Source organism: Danio rerio, chromosome 12 (assembly GCF_052040795.2).
Source record: "Danio rerio strain M-AB ecotype USA chromosome 12, GRCz13ab, whole genome shotgun sequence".
Classification (NCBI taxonomy): domain Eukaryota; kingdom Metazoa; phylum Chordata; class Actinopteri; order Cypriniformes; family Danionidae; genus Danio; species Danio rerio.
In genome coordinates this window covers 48,735,803-48,741,836 of record NC_141032.1, presented here as the reverse complement: position 1 = coordinate 48,741,836, position 6,034 = coordinate 48,735,803, and the positions used below count along the sequence as shown (strand labels likewise).

The 6,034-nt window shown below is 34.3% G+C and overlaps 1 protein-coding gene across 1 annotated transcript in view; it reads left to right on the top strand.

The window, feature by feature from the left end:
* Positions 1-6,034, top strand: part of LOC108179123 (uncharacterized) — a gene marked incomplete at its 3' end in the record, with an annotated part of 177,624 nt that overhangs the window by 144,327 nt on the left and 27,263 nt on the right.

Sequence of the window (6,034 nt, the reverse complement as noted above, 5' to 3'; positions counted from 1 at the left end):
TTTTTTCTTTTGTATTATTTTGTCTCAGTAAAAATTGCAAGATTTCTGCTACCCTTACAGTTGTTTCTTCATTATGGCAACACTTTAAAGGTTTTTGAAACCCTCGATTACTTTTTTTGAGATGTTAACAGATCTGTGTTTGTTGAGCATCAGTTAAGACAATGATAACTCCTGTCAGCTTTAGTTGTGGGGAAAACTGGATAATTCTGAGCTTTTGTCAGCTAATTTCAGCTTCATGGTTTAAAATGATTCTTGGGGCGGATCAAAATCATCAACGTAGCGCAAAACTGCAAGTGCAAAGATGATGCGTCGGTTTCTCATTATTATTCATAGCGGAGTTTTCTTATCCTATGAGAAGAGCCGGTTTCTTAATTATTCATGACTGCACGTGCTTCCCGAAGGCAGGGCAGAACTGTCTTGCTGTGAGACACAGACCCACAGCACACAGTATTTAGCCGTTCATGAAGGGTCGTATGTGTTTGTTTCCATGTTCCACAGGGTTTGTTGCATGTTTTTCTCAGCCATGCTGTCAGGGCATTTTTGTCTGGAGAGCAGCGAGAATTGGAGAATGGCGGACGTTGTCTTTTATCAGGAGTTTGTTCACATTTAGACACATCGCCGTGCTGCTGTGTTCGCCTAAATCCTAATGGTTAAAATAGACGGGGCAATTAAGAGACCTGCTGCGCTGAGTCTGCATTCAGACCTGGGGATTGAGGGAGAAGTCCTCATTTATAGTGTTTATATGAACACGATTATGTTTATAATGATATAAACAAGGCGAGGCAGTGGCGCAGTAGGTAGTGCTGTCGCCTCACAGCAAGAAGGTCACAGGGTCGCTGGTTCGAGCCTCAGCTCAGTTGGCGTTTCTGTGTGGAGTTTGCATGTTCTCCCTGCGTGGGTTTCCTCAGGGTGCTCCAGTTTCCCCCACAGTCCAAACACATGCGGTACAGGTGAATTGGGTAGGCTAAATTGTCCGTAGTGTATGAGTGTGTGTGTGAATGTGTGTGTGGATTCATCCCAGTGATGTGTTGCGGCTGGAAGGGCATCCGCTGCTTAAAAACTTACTGGATAAGTTGGCGGTTCATTCCGCTGTGGCGACCCCGGATTAATAAAGGGACTAAGCTGACAAGAAAATGAATGAATGAATGAATTAATGATATAAACAGTGGTTGTGTGTGTATATGAAATTACGAATAACAAAGCAGGGCATTAAATGACTGTTTTTTCTTTGCATTTTAACTTTGTAAACTATAAAATCATGCGTCTCCTCACGCTTTGAGCCGACTGACAACAGTTGTTCGCTCCCCTCCTTTTCCCCTGCTGGCCACACCCACTCCAGCCCTTTGCTCACGGAGCTCCACGCCCATTATGATGCATCTTTTGAGAAAATTATGAGGTAGACCTGAACTGAAAGTGGAGGTTGTCATGGCCCTTTAAAACACAGCTGCACTGATATGCATTAATTCATGCTTAACTAATGCACAAATAAACATCAGTGAATGTGACTCAAAGATCTAAAATATGTATTAGTAATTATTGCATCGACAATTGATAACAAGAAATGGCAATTAATCTTGTATAACAGACTGTTAATTATCTAGACTTTCATTAGTTGCTGATATTATAAATCAAGGAAAAATCTGTTCATCATGAGTTGATGATTATCTCTGCATTAAAGCATAATTTAATGCACATTAGTGCACCCATGGTGTTTTACGCTTATATTGTTTTAAGTGTTGCCTTTTTTTAGAATAGTGATGCAATGATAAGGATAAAAGAGTCTTGCTGTTTTACTTTCTGTCTGAATGACTGAAGAATGTTGCAGCACTGGTTAAATACAGTGAAGTTCAGTCACTGATCAAATGACAGAAAATGATTGTTTTGCAGGTTTAGTGAAACAGGCTGAAGAGAAACTGAAAGAAAAAAGTTTTTGGGGTAATTTTTAGATTAGATTAGATTCAACTTTATTGTCATTACACATGTACAAGTACAATGCAACGAAATGCAGTTTAGGTCTAACCAGCAGTGCATCAGCAGCAAGTGCAGGACACAGGAATAAGTTATAAAGTGCAGTTATAGAAAAACTATGGTGATATTTACAGATGGATGTACTATCAACATTATATACAGGTTGGATAAGCTATGAACAGATTTACAATATATGAATATATGTGCAGGTTTCTATTAATAATCTGTAGGTTGCAGATAGATAAACATGATTACAAGTGTGTATGTTACAATATATGAATATATGTACAGGGATAGATGAACATGATTACAAGTGTATATGTTACAATATATGAATATATGTACAGGTTGCTATTAATAATCAGTAGTATGGAGATAAATAAGCATGATTACAAGTGTATATGTATGGTGGGTGTGTACATAATTACAAATGTCCATATGCAGTGGATATGTACAGTTCAATAAGTAAACAGTTCAATGTGGTGCAGTGAATATGTGCAAATTTTAAATGTGCAAATGTTAAACAGTGCAGTTATTGCGAGGAGTTTAAGTTAGAGGAGAGTGGGGGGTGTATTTTAGATCATACTGAAGTTCATTTGAAGTACCTTGAGAATACGGTGCATTAATCCACCTTGAAGATTTCTTATTTAAACACAAGCAATCATTAAAGGTGTCAGTAATCACTGAATATGTTGTGTGATACAGATATAAAATATACTGTTTATAGTTGAATTATTCATACTGTAAAAGGTTATTTAAACAATATAGGTTCATATTATACTTAAGCTTATTTATATTTACTTATTAGAAACAAAACAGCAAACTCAGAATGAACATTGATTTAAAGTTGTGTGCACTTAATTCAGTGAGATTCTTGATTGCTTACAATTACCAATAATAATAATAATAAAAATTAAAGTTATTATTATTATTAGAGAGATTTCTTAAAAGAGTTTCTTTTAAAGAGTTATTTTATAATGCAATAACATTTCACAATTTTATTATTTGCACTGTATTTTTGATTAAATGAATGCAGCCTTGGAGCAGGATAAACTTATTTTAACACATTTAAAAACCCTACTGACCCCAAACTTTTGATCTGTATTGTATATTGTATGAATTGATCTCATATATACAGTTGAAGTCAGAATTATCAGCTCCCCCCTGAATTAATAGCTCCCCTGTACATTCTTTTCCCACAATTTATGTTTAACGGAGAGAAGATTTTTTTTTAACACATTCAACACACTAGATATTCTTCAAGACACTTCTATACAGGTTAAAGTGACATTTAAAGGCTTAACTAGGTTAACTAGGTTAACTAGGCAGATTAGGGTAATTAGGCAAGTTATTGTATAAGGATGGTTTGTTCTGTAAACTATAAACTTGCCTAAAGAGGCTAATAATTTTATATTTTATAAATTTCATAAACAAATTAAAAATTGCTTTTACTCTAGCCGAAATAAAACAAATCAGACTTTCTCCTGAAGAAAAAAAATATTATATTGTGAACATTTCCTTGCCCCGTTAAACAAAATTTAGGAAACATTTAAAAAAGAAAAAAAATAATCAAAAGGGGGCTAATAATTCTGACCTCAACTGTATGCATTGGATTGATCATGACTAAATGACTAAATGATCATATTCAAGGATCTCATTTAATAGCTAAGTAAAATTAGTTTTGTTGTCTTTCTGAGTTTTGATTTTTGAGATTTATGATCTCCACATTCTGCGGCTTTCTTTGCAATTGCTCAGCTTACTTGCCATGGTGACACTATGATAACATGCAAATTCCACTTTCTGAGCCAAAGCTTTTGAAGAATGTTGCTGCACTGGTTTAAATGTTCTTTGAAAGAAAGATGGCATGAGTTTGTCATCAGAAATATTCCTGTACTGTTTTTGCTCTGAAAATGTAAAAAAAAAACACTGTTTAAAAAAAAAAAAAAAAAAAAAAAAACATTTGACAGCGATAGAGCAACTTCTAAAACACAACTGGAGCCAATCAGCAGTAAGTGACGTGTATAGCTACAATAGCAGAGATAGCAAAAGGGGTGTGGTCCTGTCGGGTTATGGGCGTGTCTGTCTAAATATCAACACTGTCATAATTAGTGTAGTGCATGTTTAATAAAGGTAAAGAGAGCCAGAAACTGAAAAGCTGCTGGGACACAGAGTATTTAGTGTGACAGATATTTAAGTTCATGTCAGAACAGTCTTTTGATAGAGCTGTTAAGAGAATTCCAATATCTTCATAAAACCCCTGTAATATAGCCTATAATTACTGGCCTGCAGCACATTTGCAGTTGACTTTCAGAGCCTCACAAGGAAGGAAGAAACATGTTATGTTAATTTAAGCAGTTCTTTTCATCCCTGAAGGTGCATGGAATGCATGGATTTCATATATTATGTTACATACAATATCCAGAAAGGATTTTACAGATCAATTTCCAACCCTAGGAATTGGGTGCTAAAGTGATAAGGCTGGTTTGGCCATGTTTATTTTCTAATTTTTTATTGGTCTTTTGTATGACAATGCAAATTAATATTGAGAGAGGTAAGCAGTCATATATTGCTCAATGTTAATCCCATCCCCAAACCTCTTATTCATTAATTGACAAAACAAAAGACAAATAAATAAATAAATACGGGGGTGACAAAGTGGCGAAGTAGGTAGTGCTGTCACCTCAAAGCAAGTAGGTCGCTGGTTTGAGCCTCAGCTGGGTCAGTTGGCGTTTCTGTGTTGAGTTTGCATGTTCTCCTTGTGTTCGCTTGGGTTTCCTCCAGGTGCTCCGGTTTCCCCCACAGTCCAAAGACATGCGGTACAGGTCAATTGGGTAAGCTAAATTGTCCATAGTTTATGAATGTGAATGAGTGTGTGTGGATGTTTCCCAGAGATGGGTTGCGGCTGAAAGGGCATCCGCTGTGTAAAAACGTGCTAGAAAGTTCATTCCGCTGTGGCGACCCCTGATTAACAAAAGGACTAAGCCAAAAAGAAAACGAATGAATGAATTATGAAAAATGCAAATCAGATTTTAATGAGGCAGTGTGAATTGTCAGAGTCTGTGTTTGGTTCTGATTGGCTTGTTTTTTACTATGATTTACATGAGAACAAGAAATCAATGGTGTTTAATGCTCACTGTATTACTGAATCATTTTTATTCAGCTATGCCTAGGTATATCCAGATTTTAATGCTATGACACCTTGTAAAGTAAATATAGGTGTTTTCTCTTTTTTCTTTGCTTTTTTTAGTTTGAGATTCATGAGAGTTTTCTGTTTACTTGTGCTTTTTGATTTGTATCATGGGAACTTTTAACATAGAAACGCTAAACAATGTGACTTGTGTTTGTAATGTTAGTAGTTTAAAATGATATGTTGTAATAATTACAGTATATTAATTGATAACGTAAGGGAGTCATGTACGAAGTTCCTGTCTGTTGAATCTAACTCAAGTGTAAAAAAACAGCTAGTGATCAACAGCTTTGGTAACTTTATAAAGAGACTTTCATTGTCTGCATGGATGACAGGATAATGGTTTCCTAGAAGTCATGCTTTAAAGCCAACATGAGTAAACTTGACGATCAAGTTTGACTAAAATGAGGAAACACACTCTACATCTCATTAGATGCAGATAAATAGCACTGTTTTCAATCTCAGTTCATGCTTGTCTATCATTATATTGTCACATTGTCATATAAACCATATTAACATAATATAATAATAATTATATATATATATATATATATATATATATATATATATATATATATATATATATATATATATATATATATCTAGTGATATATGCATTAAATTAATATTAACATACATGCCAAAGATTTTTAAAACATACAAAGAATTGCACATTTAAAAATATATTAAAATAATACAATTAAAGAGTTAAATTAACATTGACACATCAAATTTAACTTTTACTACCTTTACTCATTTAGTATATATAAATATATATATATATAAATATATATATATATATATATATATATATATATATATATATATATATATATAGTCAGATTAGGGTAATTAGGCAAGTTATTGTATAACGATGGT